Raw genomic sequence first — 26,268 nt, 5'->3', positions numbered from 1 at the left:
AGGGGCGTTTAACACCCAGTTACATCAATGGACATATCCTCCAGACAGAAAATCAAGAAGGGAACACTGTCCTTAAATGACATATTAGACTAGATAGACCAGATAGACTATATACATATATATAACATTTCATCCTAAAGGAGCATAATACACACTCTTTTAAAGTGCACATGAAACATTATCCAGGATAGACCACATGCTGGGCCACAAAACAAATACCAGTAAATTTAAGAAGATTGAAATCATAACAAGCATCTTTTCTGATCACAATGTTAAGAGACTAGAAATCAACTAAAAGGAACTAAAACCTCCAAAATCACAAACACAGGAGGATAAATGATATGCTTCTCAACTGAAGAAGTTAAAGAATAAATCAGAAAATACCTGGAGACAAATGAAAATGAAAGCAGAATGGTTCAAATCTATGGGATGTGACAAAAGCAGTTCTAAGAGGAAAGTTCATAGTGACACAAGCCTACCTCAGAAATAAGAAAAGTCTCAAATAAACAACCTAACCTTACATCTAAAGGAAATAGAAAAAGAAGAACAAATAAAACCCAAAGTTAGTAGAAGGAAATAAATTGTAAAGATTAGAGCAGAAATAAATATAATAGAGACTAAAAAAAAAAAATAGAAAAGATCAATGAAACTAAGAGCTGATGCAAAATTGATAAGCCTTTAGCCAGACTCATCAAGAAGAAAAGAGAGAGGGTCCAAATCAATAAAATCAGAAATGAAAAAAAGAGAAATTGCAACTAACACCACAGAAATACAAAGGCTCATATGAGATTACTACAGAAAATTATACACCAATAGCATGGACAATCTAGAAGAAATCGACAAATTCCTAGAAATGTACAATCTCTCAGGAATGAATCAAGAAGAAATAGATATTACAAACATACCAGTAATGAAATTGAACTGGTAATTTAAAAAAAAAAAAAAAAAACCCATAAAACAAAAGTCCAGGCTTCACTGGTAAATTCTCCAAACATTTAGAGGAGAGATAACATCTACCATTCTGAAAGTATTTCAAGAAATTGCAGAGAAAGGAACACTTCTGAACTCATTCTACAGGGCCAACATCACCCTGTTAACAAAACAAGGTGAAGGTACCAAAAAACAAACAAACAACAAAAAAAAAACAGGCCAGTATCACTGATTGGCATAGATGCAAAATCCTCAACAAAATTAGCAAACCAAATTCAAATATACATTTAAAGGATTGTACACTATGATTAAATGGGATTTATTCCAGGGATGCAAGGATGGTTCAATATCTGCAAATCAATCAACGTGATTCACAATGCTAACAAACTGAAGAATAAAAATCATATTATCATGTCAATAGATGCAGAAAAATCTTTTGACAAAGTTCAACATCCATTTATGATAAAAACTCTCAACAAGTTTGTATAGAGCAAACATACCTCAATATAATAAAGGCCATATATGACATGCCCATAGCTAACATCATACTCAACAGTGAAAAGCTAAAAGCATTTCCTCTGAGATCAGGAGGAAGACAAGAAGGCCCACTCTCACCACTTTTATTCATAGTAATATTAGAAGTCCAAGCCACAGCAGTAAGAAAAAAAAAATAATAATTAACATTGGAAAAGAACAGTTTCTGTTACTGTTTGCAGATAACATGATACTATACATAGAAAATCCTAAAGACTTCACCAAAAAACCATTAATTCATCAATTGATTTGGTAAACTTGCAGTATGAAAAATTAATATACAGAAACCTGTTGCATTTCTATACACTAACAATGAACTATCAGAAAGGGAAATTAAGAAAACAATCCCACTTACAACTGCATCAAAAAGAATAAAATACCTAAGATTAATTCTAACTAAAGAGGTAAAAGACCTGTACTATAAGACACTGATGAAAGAAATTTAACTTGTTGCTATGGCATGTGATATTATTATTCAGTACTTATTGTATATATATAATAAGGGAATTCAATTTTGTATACGTGTGCCATACAGCAACAGTACTAAAATTTATTACTTTTATACATTTTATTTATATTGTATATTTTTTCAATGTAAACATTTAAATATTTGTTTAAAAACGCTGTATCACCCTTAAAAAGATGAACAATTATTACTGGTATTGTTGAGATCTCATGTCATGTTCAAATTTCCCCAAATGTGTCAAAAACATTTTTTTAAAGATGGTTTCTTGCAATTAAGATCCAAACAAACTCCACATACTCCCTTCTTTTTAACTTTTTGGTTATCGTTATGCTGAAACAACCAGGAGTGCAGTTGTTCTGAATTCTAGAATTGTCTCCTTATTACATGGTGTCATGTAACTTGTCCCTCTATAACTTATGTTTCCTGTAAACTGGAAGTTAGTTCTTATACCTATGTTCTATTTCTTTGGACAAGAATCTTATAGAAGTGATGATAGGCACTTCATATTTCATCACCTTAGGAAGCACATAATGTCTAAGTCTTTCAGTCTTAGCCATGCTAAGAATGGTCATTAAGTTCAGGTTTCAGTAGGAGTTGCAAAATGATTGTGGTCTAATAATATTTGGTTACTCTGAAATACAATTTCTATAGGAAGGACAAGATAAAATGCATGACTATTTCTTCTACTGCCAATTTTCAGAGTAAGAAGTAGATATCTACCTAACCTGTAATTATGATCAGTGATATAAAGGTAATGTAAATTTTCTTGGAGCAGCAGTAGCCTTCTTTGAATAATTTTAATTATAAATGCATAGATTTTATATGCAATAATTCAAACAATTGAGTTGATTATTATTCTTCTTGCTCAATTTATTCCACTTTTTGTCAATGAGACCCATTTAATGTTGTTCCTGAAATTTTATCGATGTATGTATACTTTATACAGTATATACTCAATATACAGTAAAATATTCAGATTGTAAGCATCTTATTTAAACAATTTTGACAAATGCATATACTCATGTAACTCAAAATCCTATGAAGACACTAAACAAATTATCACCCAGTAATATTCCAATTTCCAGTCAATCTCTTACCAGAAGCAACAGCTGGCTCTAATTTCTACCTAAGTTAGACTATTCTAGAATATCATTTAGATGGTATCATACAATAGGTCCTTTTTTTATTTGGCTACTTTCATTCAGCATAATATTTTTGAGATTAGTCCGTGTTGTTAGCATGAGATTAAAGTTGAATACTTTCCCCTCATAGAGATATCCAGTTTTTTAATCATGATTTGTTGGATAGTTGATTTTTCTTTTTCTCTTTCCAGAAACTTTAAAAATTATTGTTTATATGTGGCATAGTTCTGTACTTCTGATATTGTCATATTGATATATTTGTCTATACTTTTGCTAATACAATGATGTCTTGATAACTTTATCCTTATGGTAATTCTTGAATTTAGGGTAAGTCTCCAATTTTGTTTTTCCTTTCCAGGATTGTTTTGGCTATTTTTGGTCCTTTGCCTATTCAAATTATTTTTAAAATCATCTTACTCATTTCTAGGAAAAAAAAAAAAACTACTGGTATTTTTAGTGGGCTTGTATTGAATCTGCAGAACACTTTGAAAGAAATTGACACATTAATTATATTGGGTTTTTCAAACCTTGAATATAGTATATTCCTCCATTTAGATATTCTGTGATGTTATTCAGAAATGTTTGTAACTTATTATGCATACATTTTAACCAAGATAAAATTTCCCATTTCTGTCTAGCTTTATAAGAATTTTCTTTTTGTTTTCTTTTTGGTTTTTTTTTGCGGTACACGGGCCTCTCACTGTTGTGGCCTCTCCCGTTGCAGAGCACAGGCTTGGGACACACAGGCTCAGCAGCCATAGCTCATGGGCCTAGCTGCTCCACGGCATGTGGGATCTTCCCAGACCGGGGCACGAACCTGTGTCCCCTGCATCAGCAGGCAGACTCTCAACCACTGTGCCACCAGGGAAGCCCTCTTTTTGTATTTTAATAACTGGACAATCAAATAGAACTATGTGTGTTGTACATGGGTTTAGTTTGTAAATAAATATTTTGTTTAGAATTTTTGTGTCTATATTCATAAGTGAGATTAGCTGGCAACTTTTTTCTTATATTATTATCTTGTTATTGATCCAATACTGACATAGCAAAATTAGATGGCAGGAATGGCTGTTCTTTACTCAATGATTTCACTTGGACTTCAGTGGACACTCCAATGTATCTTTGAACTTGCTCCTATAAGGATTATAGCTATTTTTCTTTCTTTTTCTGTTTGCCTTTTTTTGTTTTTTGACTTATAATCTAGTAAGGATTTCTACTTCTGCTCTAACTTATGATGAGTTATGTTTTATACAGGTAATTTTACAAGTTGCCTAAAATTTTTAATTTGATGGAATGAAACTGTTCAAGCATTCACATTTTTTCACCTTCAATATTTCTGTAATTATTACCACATTCAAATATTAATTTCTTTACCTCTGTCTTTTTTTAAAGTAATCCATCAGAAGTTTGCTATTTCATTAGACTTTTCAAATGACATTGTTTTGACAATAATTCCTATTTTTATTTTTTTTTAATTTTTTTAAAATTTTTATTTATTTATTTATTTTTGCGGTATGCGGGCCTCTCACTGCTGTGGCCCCTCCCATTGCAGAGCACAGGCTCCAGACGTGCAGGCTCAGCGGCCATGGCTCACAGGCCCAGTTGCTCCACGGCATGTGGGATCCTCCCGGACCGAGGCACGAACCCGCGTCCCCTGCATCAGCAGGCAGACTCTCAACCACTTCGCCACCAGGGAAGCCCCTATTTTTATTTTTGAAATGTGTTTTCTCATCTTTATTGTTACTGTGTCTGCCTACTCACACTCTAACTTAGATTCTTAGTTCATTAATGTTCAGCTTTTCTTGTTGCCAAACATGGATATTTAAGGCTACACATTCCAATCAATACACTACTTAAAGTGCATGTTTCAAGTTTGGTAGATTGCATTTTAATTATTTCTTATTCTGCAATACTGCAGATCTCACTTTGTTATGATTCTGTTTTAACTTTATGTTGTTTAGAATTACATTCTTAATTTGGAAACATTAATGTAATTTTTTTTTATATTTGATTTTAACCTAATTAAACTATAATTAGATAAATAATATGATCAATATTGACTCATTGGAATTTGTTAAAAATGACTTATTGACTAATACATAATTCATTTTTGATAATTTTAAAAGCTTGGGATGAATGGGTAAGATCTATTTTTTGTGCAATGCTCAATTCTTATCAATAAAAAGTAGGTGTTTTAATACCTCTGATGATATAGACTTGTCAATTTTTCTCATAACTCTGTCAAAAATTTTTACATTGATATTAGAACAAACATATTTAGAATTACTATGTCTTCCTAATTAATTATAAATTTACCATCAGAACACGAGATCACACATTATTTCTCATATTTTTTTGCATAAATTCTTTCATCATATTGTTATAATATAACAAAATATAAATGAGACAAATTGTTTTCTTTTGTTTAGTTTTCTGTTTGTTCCTTCTTTAAACTCCAATCTATAGGAATCTTTATTTTACATTTTTCTTTGGAACACCATATAGTTCACTGTCTTTTTAAATTTGATTTGACAATCTTTGCCTTTTAATTGGAAAACTAATATATTTATATTATTACTTATATATTTAGATTTACCTCTACCAACTAGCTTTGATGTTTTAATGTAGACCTGCTTTTATATGCTTGTTACTGAATCAAACTTGGGTCCACTCACCTGTGAGTAGTAAAGCCAATCTACTGATACTGGGTTGTGGTGAAGGAAAGTTCAGCTTTTATTGCAGGTGCCAAGCAAGGAGTCTGGGCAGCTAATGCTTAAAAGTCCTAAATTCCCTGATGTGTTTTAGGGAAGAGTTTTTAAAGGCAAGGTGAGGGAGGGAATTTGTAAGGTACATGATCAAGTTGTGCACAATTCTCTGATTGGTTGATGCTGAGGTAACAGGGTGGTGTCACAGGAGTTACAGGCTACCCCAGGTCTGGGAGCTACATGCTCATGGTCATCATGTAGTTAACTTCTATCTGGTGGAGGTTTTAATATCTGTGAAACAACTCAGGAATGTGCATCAGACATTGTTATCTATGTCCTTCAGGGAGGAACTAGAGAATCTGTGACTGCTATATGGCTGATTTCTTGTTTAAATTGTTACCAGTTCTCCTGGCCTAACTGTTATTTTTTGTTACTACATGTTCACATTTCTTCAATCATTAATATTTGAGCCAGTCTTTTGTGACTCAGGGCAGGCCTGGAAGACTAAAGCTTTTCTACAAACAAGAGGTAGATGGAGGATATAGGAGGTCTGTCCCAGGAAGGCCCCATAGGTTTCTGCTAGATTGCAATCAGTTTGGTTCAGTAACATGCTTTTTTTTCCTTTCCCACTTTGTGAAATTATAGTTTATTTTAATTGCTTTCTGCTCTTAAAATAGAATCAGTTCCACGTTAAGTTTTCTCAACTGTCTCACTGTAAATTTTGCCAACTTTTTTCCTTAACTACCATTAAAATTTATCAATATGACTACTATCCTTCTGTATAACATAAGAAATATTATTATTTAACTCTGACCACTCCTTCCCATTTTATAGATAATATTGTCCCAATTTTATAATCACCTAAAATTTTTACTTCATAAATAAGTAATTTTAATTATAGCTATTCATTAAATATTGTTTGTCTTTACCCACAGATTTATCAGGTTTTTTATTTCTGTTTTTTTTTTTTTGCTACTGTATCTTTTTCCATCTGGGTTCAATTTTCTTCTTAAAGTGTATGTTTTAGGGAATCTTTTAACTGGGAACTGATACTTGAAATCTCAGTATGTCTCTCTCTCTCTCTCATTTCTTTACATCTGAAAATATCTCAATATGCTTTAAGAATCCATATTTTGTTATACAATTCTCAACTGACATTAATTCCATTTTATAATTTTGAAAGTATTATTCTACAACTTCCTGATTTTATTGTTGCTGTTGACATTTGTTATTTTGATTACTCTTGTGTACTTGGCCCTCTTACTTTCTCATGGTTGCTTTTAGGATTTTTTCTTTGTTGTTTATATTTTGCAGTTTTACCACAATGTGTCTGGTTGTGGGCTTAATTTTGATTATTCTGAATTGGATTCATTGTGCTTTTTAAATACGAAGATATGTTTAACAATACTAAAACAGTTCTCAGCCATGTTCTCTTCAAATAGTTCCCATTTCCTGGGTATGTGCACATTCCTGCATATATGCTTGTTGACCAGAAGCCTTACAGATAGCATAAGCAGTTAATTAGCACACACTTTGTATGTTATATATATCACATACTGTATTCTTATAATAATGTAAGCTAGAGAAAAAAGTTATTAAAAATCATAAGGAATAGAAAATACATTTATAGTACTATACCATTCTTAGCAATATTGTGTCATCTGTTTACAAGAGGAATCAGCTGTCTGTCAGTATCTATATCAATACTACATTATGTGATACAAAACACTGCAGATTTTATACATATTATTAACACTACACATCAAAAATGAAAAGATAATGTGAAAAAGAAATTCATATTAATTTACAAGTATTTACAATTCATGCACTGGTAACAAAGAAGCAGCGATATGATTGCTTTATGGTAGCCTAATGTAATCGATATGATTGCTTCACTATCCTATACACTAATGAATGAATTATTATAAGAATTTACTGGCAGACAGTATTACAGTCATATTCATAATACAATATTGGAAACGTTGTTATATTAAAAAACCTACCTGTGATGATAGGCTGATACGCAGTTTCTCCAATTACTAGAGAGAAACAGAGGCATGCTGTATGTAAGGTGATTCTTTGAAAGCACAGTTATAAAACAGTAAGAAGACTAACACAATACTAATTTTATACTTAATATTAATCACCTTATGCTTATGTAAGGATAGGCTATTTACTTCAGTAAAAGTTTTGTACTCAGTGTTCCACAAGATGAATACTTAGCCTATGATGATGAAGACACAAAAACATCCCATACAGTTCTTGCTGTACAGTTATTAAATTTCCACATGAAGACACTCACACATATACACAACCGATATGTTTATAAACCATAAGGCATGATGATTATTTACTATTCATTAAGTGAAAGCAGATCATCATAAAGGTCTTCATGCTTATTGTCTTCATGTTTAGTAGGCTAAGGAGGAGGAAGAGGAAGAGTTGGTGTTGCTGTCTCAGGGGTCACAGAGGTGGAGGAGGGGGAAGGAGAAGCAGGACAGCAGGCACACTCACTGTAAATTTACAGAAATATATCATAATTCTGTCTGGCTTTGTAGCTTTTTAATTTCTCTGCAAATGTTTCTATATGAAACCAATCCTTCTTCCACAGTTTGCTTTAGTCTCAGTGTACATTTTATAGAAGAGTCCTTGTAAAAGAAGTCAAAAGTAGTCTTGAATAATTGGAAACCTGCCAAATCATCTAATATCAATTTGTTTTCTGGAACTGCTTCTTCTATGTCTCTCTCATCGTCTGGCACTTGTTCAGAAGCACTCATCCCATCAAGTTGGCTTCTGTTAATTCCTCTGGTGTGGTGTCTATTAGCTCTTAAATTTCTCCAATATCCATATCTTGAAACTCCTCACCCCCCCCCCCACTTTTTGCCATATCCATAAACTCTTTCATGATTTCCTTGACTGGCTCTGTCATAAATCTAGTGAAGTCATGTACAACATCTGGACACAGTTTTCTCCAGGGTGAATTTATAGTTTCAGGCTTGATGGATTTCACAGCTTTTATATAACAATGATGGCACTTTCAATGGTGTAATTCTTTCAGCCTTTCATGATTCTCTATCAGGGTTCTCCTCCACAGCACTGACAGCCCTTTCCCTAAAGAACGCTGTGTATTGAACCTTAAAGGTCCTTATGACCTCCTGACCTAGAGGCTGAATTAGAGACGTTGAGCTTGGAGGCAAGTAAACCACTTTGTCACCTTCAGGGTTGAACTCATGGGATTCTCACTGGGCAAAGCATTGTCTCATGTCATAAGAAGTTTAAAATGTGGTCCCTTACTGGCAAGGTACTTCCTGACTTTATGGAAAAAGCGTAGATGTAACCAGTCCAGAAAGTGTTTTGTCATCCAGGTCTTCTTGTTGTACAACCAAAATATTGGCAGCTGGTGTTTATTTTTTTCTTTCAAGGTCTTAGGGCTAGCAGCTATATAGATAAAGGGCACTCTTTCCTTTTTTGGCCACACGACGTGGCATGCAGGATCTTAGTTCCCCCACCAGGATTCGAACCCACATCCCCTGCATTGAAAGGCAGATTCCTAACCACAGGACCACCAGGGAAGTCCCCAGAAAAGGGCAGTTTTGATCATAAACCTGACTGCATTTACACAAAACAGTAGAGGTAGTTTATCTCTTCCGGCCCAAAATCCTGGTGCTCTCTTATCTTCCTTAAGATGTCTTTTTTTTTATGCGGTACGCGGGCCTCTCACTGCTGTGGCCTCTCCCGCCGTGGAGCACAGGCTCCGGACGTGCAGACCCAGCGGCCATGGCTCACGGGCCCAGCCACTCCACGGCATGTAGGATCCCCCTAGACCGGGGCACGAACCCGCATCCCCTGCATCGGCAGGCGGACTCTCAACCGCTGTGCCACCAGGGAAGCCCTTAAAATGTCTTTTTATGTCATTTTATTTTCCAGAATAGGGTACTTTTGTCTGCACTCTTCAAGCAGATATACTTTCTCCTCAATGATTTTCTTAATGGCATCTGGGAATTTGTTTGCTGTCTCTTGGTCAGCAGAAACTGCTTCTCCTGTTACCTTGACAGTTTTCAAGCCAAACCTCTTTCTCAAATTATCAAACCATCCTTTGCTGGCATTAAATTCTCCAGCTTTCTATCATTCACCTTTCTTTTGCTTTAAGTTGTTATATAATGACTATAATTTTTCTTGAATCTTATTAGAGTCTATAGGTATGCCTTTCTTATACCAATCTGTACACACATAAAAGCTGCATTTTCAGTATGAGATAAAAATAGTATTTCACAAAAAGTGCAAAACTTTAACATCTGCTGGCATGGCTGCAGTGATGGCTTCACAAATTTCTTTTCTTTTTTTACAACGATCCATAACCTGGATTCATTTATCTTCAAGTGGTGGGCAACGACAGCTGCAGACCTCAATCTATGGTACATATCAAGCAATTCAACTTTTTCTTGCAATTTCATGACTTTCCTCTACTTCTTGGGAGCACTTCCACATCACTTGTGGTGCTATATGGGTCCCAATGTGTTATTCAATGTTTAGGACACTTGCACTATACATGATGAAAAATACACAAGAACCACGAGAGATCACTTTTTACCATGATACTCAATTTACTGAAGAGATGAACTGCTCACTTGGAGATGACTAGAGTCCATTTTGAGCGGATACTGGCAACATTTGAGCTCACTGAAGTAGCAGCAAGAAGTGACTACGAAATTATTACAGGAGTAGAGTATATAATAGAGTTAATTTTATGCAGTTATGATTAATACTGTTTACATTTCTCTTAACTGAGAATAACGCCATGTATAGTATGTGTGAGCATAAATTCTGATAGATTTAAAATTTTTATAATAGAGTTGTGTATATTTTATGGTAATGAATGATAAAATATAGTATGTACATATATTTTATGCATACATGACATAACTTTTTCTTATTTTTTTCAGTATTTCTAGGTTATACAGCCTGTCTGAGTTATTTTCAAATTGTCAAAAGTCTCCAAAATTTTTTTCCTATCTCTTTATTGAAAAAACTCCATGTGTAAGTGGACCTGTGCAATTCAAACCCACGTTGTTCAAGAGTCAACTATATATTCTTCAGTCCATTTAAACACAACTTTGAAAATATTTTAGTAATATGAAAAAATATTTAATAACTAGCTTTTTTCATCTGGCTATAAAATATGAGTGAAGAGATATTGAGAAGCAATGTCCTTGCAAAGCCTTTCATCTATACCATAGAAGAATAAATAAAGCAAATTTTCTAGTAGCAAACAGAAATAATTAAGAGACCAGAGGTATATTAAGCACAATGAATTCCAAAATACCAGTCTCTACTTCACCTTTGAAAGAAACTTATATTTAGGAATTAAATCTAAATTGTAAGAAATTAAATTGTATTTATTCTGTCAAATATGTTTCATTTAATTTAAAGTACTACTAAGAGATTCCATAAAGATTCCTTCAGAGTGTTAAATAACTATCACAAAAATCACTTCTTCAGTACACAAATATAAACATCTTAGAAAATAAAAAGTATTAAGTATTTTCCAAAACACATAGTGAAAGGATACAGGGTTTAAGAAATCAACTGAGTTATTTTCAGAATTCAAGTCTATTGAAAACAATGAGAGAATCACAGATGAATTCACTAAAGGGACCCAGTTAGGATATAAAATGTTGGATAGTGATGCCAAGTGATCTGCACTAGAGGAGAATAATGCTAAATATTAAAATTCTTACTGTCCATTATAGATTGAGTGTCAATTAGGATTGAATAAATGGTGTTAAATCGGCTCGTGCAATGTGTTTCTGTTCAGAGCAAGAAATGGAACAACTCCCATCTTTTCTCTTGAGATATAATGTATAATTTCAAAGAGATCATGGTGAACACCCCACAAGGAGTCAATTGAAAATTCTGACACAGAAATGCATCTGATAATAGACTAGATTTAGCACCATTATGGCCTTAATTTTTTTTTTTGCTTTCATAATTAGCATTCATCTATTAAAATACAATTAGAGTAAGATGAGTGAAAAATAAACAAACATGCTAACAATAACAACTAACTATAATTTTATAATTGTTATGTGCTAGTCACTGTGCAAAATTATTAATATTTTATGTTGTACTGTACTTTGAGGTATATACTTTCATTATCACTATTTTTCCTATGAGAAATCTGTGACTTAGAAAATTTGAGTAAATTATCTAAGGTCCACAGATTTGAACCTAAATTGTCTGATATTTCATATCCACTTATTAATATTGTAAATAACATTTAAAAGCATGTTAAGCATTTCATATCTGCTTATTAATATTTTAAATAACAAATATTGTTTATATAAAAGTACAAAGAATATGGGAATGTTTATTAGAGGATTTTCCATCTTCAAATTCTGCTTTTCAGAAATAATTAAATCCAACAGTTTGTTTTAACTTTCCAGTAATTTAACACACCTATCTATCTATCTATCTATCTCTCTATACCCTCACCAAATCAGCATCCTGTTTTATATATCAATGCACCAGAATTTTCCATTCTAAGCTATTAAAATTATAGAACTATTTTTGTAGAATGTACATTTTTAAGATAAAAAAGCTAATATTTCAAAATATAAAGTCCCAGAGGTATTACTAAAGCACATTTATTTTTCAATATTTGTCTTTTGTCCATTAGTTCTCCACTTACTTAGCTCTAAATTTTTAATTTATAGTTATATCTATTTAATAGTGATTTTTTCCTTGTTTAGTTGAATTTTGTCATTTGGTAATTTTTTAATCTACTTATGCCTCAGAGAAGAAGCTCTTGTGTAATTGAAAATGTCTTTCTTCTACCTGTATTAAAAAAAACATAAAATTCACATCATACTCCATTTCCCCCCCATGCAATCCTATATTTACTTTGTTTTCTGGAAACGAATATTAGTATGAAAAAGGTCAACTTCAGAATGCTATTATACCTGTCAGGTGCCTTGCTTTTATGTCTGCTTACTTTTAGTTGTTTTCATTGTAACTGAAGATCAGTACCTTTATCAAGATATATCTCAGTATAAATTACTCTTTATGAAATTTTTCTAGTGTTTAACATACCTATTCAATAATTAATTTGATAATTTTATTCAGTGTAATTTCAGTTATTCTTCCCTTTATTTTCTATTTCAGTATCAGCTACTATGTGTGTGTTGAATTTCTTTGGCCATCTCTGTGTTGCCTCACGAAATGTAGTTTAGCATAAGCGTTAAGTACATGCACTCTTATAAAGGCCTGATTAGGCTTCACTGGCAGTTCCATAATCTAGTTGCTGTGTGACCACAGGATAATTTACTTAATCTTTTAGCCTCAGTTAATCCACTGTGTTTATCCTCTGTAATGTGGAAATAATATAATTTTCTTCAGAATATTTTTGTGATAATTAAACAAGTTGATATGTGTAAGGTGCTTAGACCAGAGCCAAGAAGATGGTCATAATATGTAAGATTTATTTATTAATATTTCTGCTCTCTACTTCATCATTTTTTTTTCTGTAATGACTTTTATTTTATTATCTTTCTCCCTGTATTCTACTTATTTCTCTAAATATTTTCATACTAATAAATGTTTTTAGTGACCTATATTCTAATAAAAATATTTTTAAATTTATGCAATGGTTTATTATTTTTAACTTGCCAAGATCTGCCAAGACAGTATGCTTTTTTTCTACCTATAAAAATCTATAAGAGCCTTTTAACTTCTGTTTCTTCTTCTGTTTAAGATATTTGTAAAAACAGTTCTTTTTTCACTAATTTATTTTAGACTGTTTGGGAAACGTTTGTGTAAATGTTTGTGGGAAGTATTCTTATATTTCTAAGCCTGAAATTAACAATTCATCTATAATTCTCAATTATTCTCTCCTTTAGTGCTACTTTAAAGTGTGTGTCTGTTCATAGCTACCAACTTGGCATCTGTGGTGAGGAACAAGGACACTACAGAAAAACTAAGCCAAAGCTCCCCAACCCTACTCATCCTATTTTTATAAAGAATTCTCTGAAATTACTGACTACAAGAAAAAACTTTACTCAGGAAACTGCCTCTATTCAATAAGTACAAATGGAATGTTTTCCTTTGTTTCTTCTTTTTGACCATTTTGAAGGATTTCAAGTGTAGAAGTTGAAGAAGGCTTGAATCCATCATATTTTATTCAGAGTTGTTTAAAACATTTTACTGTCTTTTCAAAAAACAATACCAGAAAGCAACATTTTCAAATTTATAAATAGCACAGGTAATAAAAAGGTCTTGGTCATTATTTTGGATGTAGTACCATAATGATCTATCATTTTTTCAGATGGAAATAAATGGTTGAATCCAGAACTATGTTTTTGCCCTGCATTAAGATATAAACTTATCGGAGACTTCCCTGGTTGTGCAGTGGTTAAGAATCCACCACCAATGCAGGGAACATGGGTTCAAGCCCTGGTCCGGGAAGATCCCACATGTCACAGATCAGTTAAGCCCACGTGCCACAACTACTGAAGCCCGCACACCTAGAGCCCATGCTCTGCAACAAGGGAAGCCACCGCAATGAAAAGCCTGAGCACTGCAATGAAGAGTAGCCCCTGCTCACCACAACTAGAGGAAGCTTGCAAGCAGCAACAAGACCCAACACAGCCAAAAATAATAAAATAAATAAATAAATACATTTATTAAAAAAAGATATATACCTACCAATATTTACAGAACAATTAGATTGGAGATTGTCCTATGATGAATCAGAGTAAATAAACATATATATGTATATATGTGTGTATGTGTGTGTGTGTAAATGGCAATGTACTTGTATCCCTCTATTCCCAGTCCCTGGGAGCAGGACATGTGAAATAGTTATTGGTCTCGGAGGAATAGTCTTGAGTATTTGTAATTCTTTTTTTATAGTAATTGTATTTGCCAGGATTCTCCAGAGAAATAGAACCAAAAGGATGTGTATATATTTATATCTATATCTGTATCTGTGTCTGTGTCTGTGTCTATATCTATATCTATACCCATATCTGTGTTTGTATATATCTATTGTTATAAAGAAATTGACTCACAGGATTATGGAGGGTGACAAGTCCAAAATCTGCAAGGCGGGTAACCAGGGGACCTGTTACTGCAGTTTCCATCCAAAGGCTCACAGACTGGAGACCCTGGAGAACCAGTGTTCCAGTTCAAATCTGAAGGTCATGCTGTAGAGCCAGGAAGAACCAATGTTGCAGATGAAGTCCAAAGTCAGTCAACTAAAGAAATTCTTTCTTGCTTGGGTGAAGCCAGTCTTTTTTTTCTATTCAGGGACTCAACTGATTGAATGAGGCCCACTCACATTATGGAGAGCAATCTACTTTGCTCAAAAGCCACTGATTTAAATGTTAATCTCATCTAAAACTGCTCTCAGAGATATACCCAAAATAATGTTTGATCAAATATGGGCATCCCATGACCCAGACAAATAGACACATAAAATTAACCATCACAATAATTATCTTAGGGATTTAAATGAATTGTCAGTTAGTGAGAGCCCTAATAATTAATATTTACTGGTTGTGATCAATCATAACTCAACAAAAGAACATAAGAAAAAATAAGATCTCTTTCTTTCTAAAATGTGGTGATACAGTGTTTTAAAAAAACATAAATGAATGAGTAAAAAAGTAAAGTCTGTGTACAAACATCAACCCATTTACAAACGAATAGTCCTAAAAATTGGCAGTTGAGTTCTGCCCATGTGGGAGTAAAATCTATTCTGTAAAGAGAAACAATTTATACATAAACAGCTTCAAAAAGACTTTCCCTTAAAAAATTAGGCAATTGAATTTATTGTTCAAAATCAATGTTTTCTTTATTAAATTCATTGTGTTTGACTTACTATTTTGCAATTTCAAAACTTGATTAAAAATAAAATTATCATTTTTAAAGCCCTGGAGGAAGTTTTTCTTTTATCTTGAAATCCCAGCTGCTAACTTTTAAACAATCTAGGCAATTTACAATTGAACTAGTGTCTAAGTGTGTTTTTTTAACATTATGAGATAAACACACTGCTGATTGTCATTTCTTTTGACCATATTGATAGTTGATTATTATTCACTCAATTCTATCAATTGAGCTGATGTCAAGTTGGCAGCTAAGCCATCTGAAAAAGTGACATTCTATTTCCAGGCTTTGATACCAGAAATGTTTGGAGAAAGTTACCTGAAATGTCTTTCATTTAGCTCTTCTGAGGTTCATTTTTCAAACTATTCCACTGGGATATTCAGATAATGTGTTAATAAAACACTATTCCTTGTCAACTCTTATACAGTGCTTACTATGTGCTGAACACTTGTCTGAGTACTTTTTGTATAGTAACACTTAATTCTCACAGTAAATCTATGAGCTATGTACGGTCTCATGCCCATTTTAAAGACTAAGTAAATGAGACACAGAAGGCAAATTAACTTTATCAAGTTCATAGTGGTAGTAAGAGATGGAAGCATGATTCATATTCACATAGTCTGGCTGCTCAGTCCATGTTCTTAATCACTTCGGTTTACTACTCCTACATCAAAGGTATTCATGCAACATTATTGCTAGCTGCTCATATTCCATATTAAAGAGCTTGTTTAGTATGGCATAAGATGAAAATATATAAAAATAAAGATGTCTATATGGCATAAAAAGATAAGTGCATATCCATACATAGCAGGAAAATGTAAAATAGAACCTCAGAGAGAAACTATGTCATACCCACCATGAGAATGGAATTTTTTTAAGTGTAATATCATCAAGGGATAGCAAGGATGTGGTAAAATCAGAATATTTATATGCCTTTGACAGAGATGTAAATTAGTGTAAATCTTATAAAAAACTATTTGACATGCCTATTAAAATTAGATATGCATATAATTTCTGTGTCTGCCTTTGACATCTAACCAGCAATCCCACCCCTAGCTGTATGGCCTAGAAAAACTTGCATTTGCTGGATTTGTTTTCCAATTTTTCCATCAAATTTCCAATTTAATGAAATTCAGGAGGAATTTTTTTTCTTTTTTCTTTTTTTGTGGAGGGTGCCAGAAATAGTCCTTTCTGAAGTTTCCAGTTGGTATTTTCTGGAAGACAGATTGTGGTTTGCTTCTCTAGTATATACAGAAGACTGCTAACAGCTTTGTTATCTCCTAATGTTGTGTTTGGACATTTGACTTATTCTGTGGCAGAGAAGTTTCTGGACTCTTATGTCAGGAGAATTTTCTCTAACTCTAGCCTCCTACTTAACATTGACAAAAATGCTGCCTTTCTAACTCTGTTCATGTTCTTTAAAAAATGTCTTCCCTTAACTTTACACTTAAGACAGCCTGTCTACAGCATCAAAAAACAGCATGTTCTGTGGGTAAAGGGTGATTTTTTAAAATGCTTGTTAGAGAATACTTAATAATTCCAAGCCATGTGCTCATTAACGAAACCACTTTATCAAATACTTAAAAAGTAACTTTTGTGTGGGAAATTTTAAGCATTTTCCAGTAACCCCATGGACTTTTATAGTATTAGTATGAACTAAGTGACAAAATTAAAATAAAGAATGAAAGGGATGGGGTTTTACAGATAACAAAGTAGAAAGTGGGAAATAAACATCTCACTTACTGGAATATATATATGCGTGCGTACACACACACACACACACACACACACACACACAATGGAATATTACTCAGCCATTAAAAAGAATGAAATAATGCCATTTGCAGCAACATGGATGGAACTAGAGACTATCATACTAAGAGAAATAAGTCAGAAAGAGAAAGATAAATACCATATGATATCATTTGTATGTGGAAACTAAAATACGACACGAACATATTTACAAAACAGAAACAGACTCACAGACACAGAGAACAGACTTGTGGTTGTCAAGGCGGGTGGATCAGGAAGGAAGTATTGAGAGTTTAGGATTAGCATATGCAAACTATTATATATAGGATGGATAAACAACAAGGTCCTTCTGTATAGCACAGGGAACTATGTTAAATATCCTGTGATAAACCATAATGGAAAAGAATATGAAAAAGAATGTATATATGTATAACTGAGTCACTTTGTTGTGCAGCAAAAATTAACACAACATTGTAAATCAACTATACTTCAATACAATTTTAAAAAAGAAAAGAAAGATTTATTGGCCAAATGAAAACATGATTTATACTATAAAGAAGTGTTTGTTTTATATTCAACTTTTCATATCTTTTATTTTTCTGGGGTATAGACTATTAGTAAGTCAGAGCTTTATTACCTGTCTTCTATAACTCATGAAATTTGAAAGTTTGGATAAGTGGGCAAACATAGAATTGACTTAATTATGCCATGTGGTGTACATAATTCAGAAGTTCAATCTTTCATTACTTACTTTGAAATAAAAAAATACATGATGGAATAATAGATGGTAAAGGGAAAGACAGATGTGTGATAAAGTAAGCATGTTAATAGCTAGGTAGTGGATATACAAGTTATCATTATATAATTAGTTCAATTTTTCTGGATGTTTGAAAATTTTCACGTCAAAATGTTGGAGGAAAAAGGAATATATGGCACTTACGATGGTTGAAATTGCCTTTGTTCTGACTGAGATCCTGAATGATGACATGCCAGGAGAGAATGGCTGAGAGAACAGGCTACTGACATGAGGTGACCTTCCTTTCAGGGAGTAGGAGAAAAAATAATAAAAATTAATGTATGTCTCTTATACTCCTGATTGCCTTGAAAGATCACAGACATTATAAGCCATCCTTGGATGTGTACTAGGGTACAGAAATTTTGAACAGATTAAGTTAATAAGCAGGCTTTATAAACATAAAGGAATGTGGATGAATTCATCAACAGAATTTTTGACTGAATTTAAGGCCTTGCAGTTATCAATTAATGCATATTCCATCTATCTGAAAGATTGTTTGCCTGTTTAAAAGATGCACATATTTTATGTTGTCATTTATTGCCCTCTAAATCATTCTTGAAAATCACAACTGGGCATTTTGCCAATAGAATATAATTATACTAGAAGTTTCAGCTTACATTTTGTCTAAAATCATAAGTGCAGTTAAATATCCTAAAAGTGAAAAAAAAAATGAAAAGGATAGGAAAATAATCTATCTAAATAAAGAGGAAAGTGAAAAAGCGACAAAGGGAGAAAAGACAAAAGGAAGAAGGGAAAAGAAATATTAGATTCACCTTAGAATGAATGGAAGTGGCAAACTTCAGTAATGTTTAGCTGGGTAAATAATTTAATGATTTCACTTTGGGTACATATTCAATTTAAGGCTCAAACTCTGTATTGAGTATCTTTATACTTCTTTATCATTCTTCCCCCCACATTTCCCCTTAAAATATTCTTTAAAACTTGATTTTGGATTATCAGGCAAAATGTATTATTCCACAGTGGTAGGTTAATTTATGTCTCTCAGGTGATTCTCTATCTCAGGTTGCTCTTGAACATTGTCTCATGACACTTGATCTCTTTTTGTTATCTTACAACATATCAGCTGAATTATCCATGATTGTTGTGACTGTTCTCTTGGCACATTCAGGACTTTCTTTCCTTGCCCTTCCAACCCCTACTTTAAGATTGACTAGGCCCACCTCCAACATAATACTGCAGATTCTCTGAAACCCATGAGGCATGTGCATCATCCCATCCCTTGGCTTCAGCAGTGACCCTATAGCTATTGTTATGGGATCACCTCACTAATCACCAAAGCAACTCTATAGCAGGTGCATAGGTTTTCAATTCTCAGTCACCTTTTACGTATGAGTATAATATCATTCCTATGCCACACAGATTCCTAAGTGCCTGACAAACATGCTCCATTCTGCATGAGACACTCTGTGATGCTCTTTCTTCCAGAATCCTAAATAAGAAGACCATATGCCCATCTGCTTTACTCTTTCCTCTTAATCTGAGGTTTCCATTCTGTCAGTGATTTCCACTTTCCCTTTCTGGACCAAAGCTTAGAAGTAAAAAGTGATCAAAGTTTGGTTTTCTGATAGATATAGATAGTTGGTTTTTAGTTTGTTTGTTTGAACAGCCAAGGCTCTCTCTACTTACCTTATCCGCAAGGCTCCTTTTCTCCTTTCGTTTCTAAGTATAATCCACCCACTTTCTCCATAAAGTGACAGAGTGTCAAGGTGTTGTTTTAAGTGTAGAAATACTGAAAAGGAGGAAAAATTGTTGAAGGAAATATATCCAGGGATTTCACAAAATATTAACACTACTACTAAATTATTTATACTGTATGCCATGATTTATAAAAATCAAGGCAAACAATTTTTAGAGGTCCCTTAACAAAACTATTATGTGCCAATCTTATCATTTATTTTCTACATATTCACATGAAAAGAGTGTAAATACAGAACATGAGTCAATTTAAATTATCAATAAATATATGTATTAATTCAAAATCCAGTAACTCAATATAATATTCCTATGAGGTTGACAAAATCCAAGGTCAAACCTATGAATTCTAGTATATGGTTTTGATCACTGCTTTCTTATCAATGAACATGGTGTACTTTCCATTAAAACATAAACTTACTAAAGTTGCTTATGTGTCTGTTCTATGATTCAGCAATCCCACTGTTAGAGATATACCCAAGGAAAATGCAGGCATGTGTTGATCAGAGGACATGTACAAAAATTTTCTTATCAGCTTTATTCCTGATGGCCAAAAACTGGAAATAACCCAAATGTGGATGAGTGATAAAAAAATGGTATAAGCCACAATCTGATGGATCTTGCAGATAATATGTTTAGAGAAAGTAAAACACCACATTGCTGTGTGATTCCATTTGTATGAAGTTCAAAAAAAGATAAAGCTAACTTATGGTCACTGGGGATAGAATATGTGCTATTTCTGATGTGCCAAGGAAGAACACTAACAAGTCTTTTTGTGATGTTGGGTGTGTTCCACATCTTGATAAGCAGTAGTTACATGAGTATCCATATATGTAAAAATCCATCACAGAAAATACCTACCAATTAATAAATTTTGCACACTTCACTATACTAATGTTTTATCCCTCACCTCCAAAATATTATATATATATGTGTGTGTGATAAATTTTAAACTGATGTGTTTCTCTGGAAGAATGGTAAGTTATAAAAGGTTTTATGACAAAATATTAACCTTTTTTCCTTAAAGGGTTAATCAGCCTTCATAGCATAATCATATTAGTATCTGAATTATTGCTACTTTCCTCTTCCCCTTTAGATGTTATTAATGTCCAGAGGACTGACATGTAAGGCTAAATAACTCAGACTGTTTAGATAAATTCTTGACCTTATTTAAGAAGGTTATTATTCTTAACCTTATTTAACCTTATTTAATTCTTAACCTACTTAAGAGCAGAGCACATGGAAATTTCAGGGTCCTTGGGGTTAGTGGACTTATTTTCTAGAACACTGTTATTTTCATGTTCCAGCTGTGTTAGCTTGAACACATCTTTTAACCTTGCTGAGTATACTTTAGTTTCCTTATCTGTAAAATTGAATACTTGAATACTTACAATATCTACTGCACAGGGTTGTTTGAGTTAAAAGGAATAATGGATTAAAGGATGCCTAATAGATCTAATGGTAAAATGCATTACTTAACATGTAGTTGGTTTTCTATTCTTTGTTAAATATCACCTCTGAATATCTTCAGACAGAAGTGAAGTGGTGAGGATAAGAGTGGAGGTGGGGGTGAGAGTAGATGGAAAGATAATTAAGACCAAGCTTCTGCTCTTTGTCCATTTATAATCAATTAGTCATAGTGAAACTAGGACACACATGTCTATAATTAAAGATATATTAAAATAATTATGCAATGAGTGATGCAAAGCAGAGGGTTACTAGCATAGAAGAGCATCTCTCCTTTAGGGCTCAGGAAAGATCATCTGAGGGACAAATACATTTGGGGCAGTCTTTTAAATATAAAATATTTACACAGGTGCATTACAAAAAGGGTATATAATGTAGGAATGCACAACACCTCTAGGAAGCACACAGTTTAAATTTAACATAAATATTTAACATATATAATGAATAGCAGAAAGTAAAATGGAATGTATATAGGTCACAGGCATATTGTAGAATAACAAAAGTTCCATGTTATGTCATTGGAAATAATAGGTCCTTACATATTTTGTAAAAGAAATAACACAAATATTATTATCATTTTCCCTCCTTCACTACAGAATTTATAGTAAGGACATTTACAATAAAATATTAATAGTAGTAATGTGAATGCATGTAGAAGGATGCAAAACAATCATTTTTTTTAATTCGTAAGAATGTAAGCAATTGACCCTTTTAGGAATGCAAGAAAATACCTGTATCTCTTCTAAAATAGATTTCTTCATTTCTATATCCATATCAAGAACAGTCTCTGAATAGGATCTGGTGAGAAGTATTGACTGCTGCTATAGACAATGCTTGTGTCCTAACAAAATTCATATGTTGAAACCTAATCGCCAGTGTGATGGTATTTGGAGCTGGGGCTCTGGGGAGATGATTTGCTCATGAGGGTAGAGCTCTCATAGGGATTAGTGACCTTATGAAAGAGAACATAGAGAGTTCCTTTGTCCCTTCTACCATGTGACAGACACATGCTATGAGGACACAGCAAACGATGGCCATCTAAGAATCAGGAAGTGGACCCTCACCAAACATCAAATCTGCTGGAGCCTTGATCTTGGATTCTTAGACTCCAGAACTGTAAGAAATAAATGTTTGTTGTTAAAGCTAGCCAGTCTATGGTATTTTTGTTATAGCAGCCCCAAAGAAATAATATAACTGCTAAAACTAGGAAAGACATATAGTCTGGACTTTCCTTTAGACTCTGTTGAATATGATTCTCAAATTTCTAGGCAGATTCTATTCAGCATCAAGATTGTGGGACCAAACACCTCAAAATATTGAGACAGATAAGACTGTGCTTTCCTCTGGAGTTCCTACAATAACAAGAGCATCTTAACTCAGCAGCTGAGAACTCCCATCTCTACTCTCTCTGATCTTTTTCCCTCTTGCCTTAGTCTCTATCCTACTATCATTCACCATTCTCTCCCTTCCCTCTTCCACACTCTCTGCACACACACACACAAACACATGCACACACATTTCAGCAGGAGGTGGTATAACTGTCATTTGGTATTTGTTCAACATATCTAAAAATATAGTGTAGCATCAAAAGTTAAATTTAACTTCTTTCTTTAAAGTCAACATCTTGTTTATTGAAAAATTGTCAATGTTTTCCTCCAAGTTAGAACTACTCTCTTAAAACAATGGCTTATTGAGGGAATCCCATAGATGCTGAACAGTAGAAGTATGAATAGTATTGCTGCAGTTCAGCTATCTGTGAATAATTCTTGGTGAGCATTTCTCAGTCTGATCTAAAGGCAATAACAGCAACTCATTTTCGTTCTTAGAAACTGAAAAGATATTGCAGGACACCTTGAAAATAAGTGATTTGAAATGCCTTATTAACATGGTCACAGGTTAATACTAAGAAAAAAAGCATGAATATTTGACAATGATGATGACAATGTTTTTGTTATTTCTGTTTGTTACCTTAATCTAGATTATACTATCTCCACTAGTGGATCTAAGTTTTTGAGCCTTGAAGCCTATAAAATTGTTGGACTCTCTACAAGAATACAAAATTATAAGTGCAAAATTGGGTACATGGCGTTGAAAGGGCCAGTACAAGTGAGAGATCTTAAAGCTTAATTTTTGTTAGACTCAGAACAAATTCATCCCAGTACCCCATCAAAAATGTGGGCAACTCATTTCTGACTACACACAAAATTGTGCTAAGTTTTTCTTAGATTTCCTCTGATCAAAATTTTTTGAGGAAACTTGTAAACTAATAATACACTCCATTTTTTAGATAGAAGTCTCCTGATCACCAAGAATTTGAATCTAATATTTTTAAGGTGAAATGGTACGTATTCAATTTGTATCCTAGCCTTATACATATCAGTGTCCTTGCCATTAGTTTCTTTTTCTGTTAAAAAAATACCTTTTCCACATATTTCAGTAATCACAGAATATATTTTCTTTCAGGTGAGTTTTAGTTATTATACTTAGTTGTGTATGAGCTCTACTTATTATCATTTTTATTGAAAACATCTTATATTTTGCTTCTCATTTTTAACACATAGCATATTCTATTTATTTGTCCAATTTCATGACACATGAACTCTTGACCTTATATAAAAACAAGATTCCTAGAATAATTATTTTGCTTCACTACACAAGAGAGTCTGGGAGAAAAAAAATACATTCTCTTCTAGTTGGTTCTGGAATTTTGTTTGCTTGCTTGTCCATCTTTTCTATACTCAAAAAATGTATTCATTCTTTGCCTGGACATTACATCAAATCAACCTCAGGCAAAAGCTTTTTCTGAACTGAAGCTGAATTAATTTCCCCTATTTGTCTGTATTTCAATACTTCAATCATAATTGCTCTGAAGAGAAGATTTAGGTAACTTCCTTAGCCTTTTAGCTTTTTATTGATGGTACTTTTTCATTTCCCTCTGTTATCCCAAACATTATTCAAAAGATATTTAAGAAGTTCTCACAGTTGGAAACACAGATAGTCCCTCACTTACCAGCTACTAAGGAATACTGATGAGCCCATTGTCATGAATATTATCAAATTTTCACTGAAAATCAATAATTATTGCAACAAAAATAATCAACAGAGTCCATAAAATATCTATCTTGAGATGAGTTGAAGGTCTCCACATGACTTACATTATTTTTTATTTACATATATTTACAAATATATGAAAGTGAAGAAATGAAAATCTTAGTAAAAACCGAGATCTTAGTATTGGTCAAATCTCCTTGCAGTATAAAATACTTTTGCAATGTTGGGTCTATTTCCTCTTAATAATGCAAAAGTGACATTTAAAATAAATTTTTAAGGTGGATGTGGTGGTGTTTTGTACGAAAAAAATCCTCAACAATTTCACTACCTATGCAAAATCAACAATATTTAGTAAAGGTTAAACAACTTTCTTTGGTAAATGGCAAATTACACTGATTTCATCTCAATTTAATTTAATGCAATTTAATGAGTATAATGAAGCATTATTTATTTCACTGAATTGGATGATGGAGAATCTCTATAATGCAGATTCTTTATCACAAAGGAGATTTCTATATTTTGAGAAAATAACACACAGATCAAAAATAAAACGTAATTTTGAATAATATTTCATAGAGGCTTGAAAAGTATACATTTTTAATCATTTGCTACACAATGTGTTAGCACTGTACATTGCCAATGAGAAAGATAATTCAAAGATACAAATGTGACAAAAATTTTAAATATCTGTGTTAAAACACTAAAGTGATATCTGGTAAGAAAACAGGTTTTGGATTCATGCACACACATAGCACACTAATTTATTTTAATTGAGATATAATCGACATATAACATTGTATAAGTTTAGGGCATATAAAATGTTCATTTGCTACATTTATACTTTGCAATACAAATTCCACTGTAGCATTAGCTAACATCTCCATCAGGTCACATACTTATTTATTTTCTGTGGTGAGAATATTTTAGATCTTGTATCAGCAACTTTAAAGTGTATAATAACATATTATTAACTATAATCACAATACTGTGCATTAGATGTCCAGAACTTATTAATATACTTACCCCCTAAGAACTGTTTTTGCAGTATCATATAGGTTTGGGCTTGCTGTTTTTTAATTTATATTTGTTTTGAGATATTTTTAATTTACCTTTTGTTTTCTTCTTTGATTCATTGGTTGTTCAGAAGTGTGTTGTTTAGTTTCCACGTTTGTAAATTTTCCAGTTTTTCTCTTATTGTTGATTACTAGTTTTATACCATTGTGGTTGAAAAAGACACTTGGTATGATTTCAATTTTCTTAAGACTTTTAAGACTTATTTTTGGCCTATCATTTGATATACTTGTGAATATTCTGTGTGCATGTGAGAAGAATGTGTATTATGTTTCTGTTGAATGGAATGTTATCTCTATATCTGTTAGTTTCCTTTGACCTAAAGTATGGTTCAAATACATCTTTTCCTTGTTGTATTTATGTCAAGATGATCTATCCATTGCTGAAAATGAGGTATTGAGTTTCTTTACGGTTATTGTGCTGTTGTCTGTTTCTCCATTCAGATCTGTGAGTATTTGCTTAATATATTTATGTGCTCTGATGTTTGATGAATATTTTTAAATACTTTATAACTTCTTGATGAGTTGACCCTTTTATCATTGTATAATGACCTTCTTTGTTTCTTGTTACCATTTTTGGCTTAAAGTCTCTTTTGTCTGATATAAGTGTAAGTAACCCCACTCTCTTTTTGATTTCCACTTGCATGGCATATATTTTCCATCTCTTCACTTTGAGCCTATGCATGTCCTTAAATAGTAAGTGAATCTCATGTAGGCAACACATAGTTGGGTCTTCTTTTTTTAATCTATCCACTCAGAC

Source organism: Phocoena phocoena, chromosome 4 (assembly GCF_963924675.1).
Source record: "Phocoena phocoena chromosome 4, mPhoPho1.1, whole genome shotgun sequence".
NCBI classification, from domain to species: domain Eukaryota; kingdom Metazoa; phylum Chordata; class Mammalia; order Artiodactyla; family Phocoenidae; genus Phocoena; species Phocoena phocoena.
Note: the sequence above shows the minus strand (reverse complement) of the source record.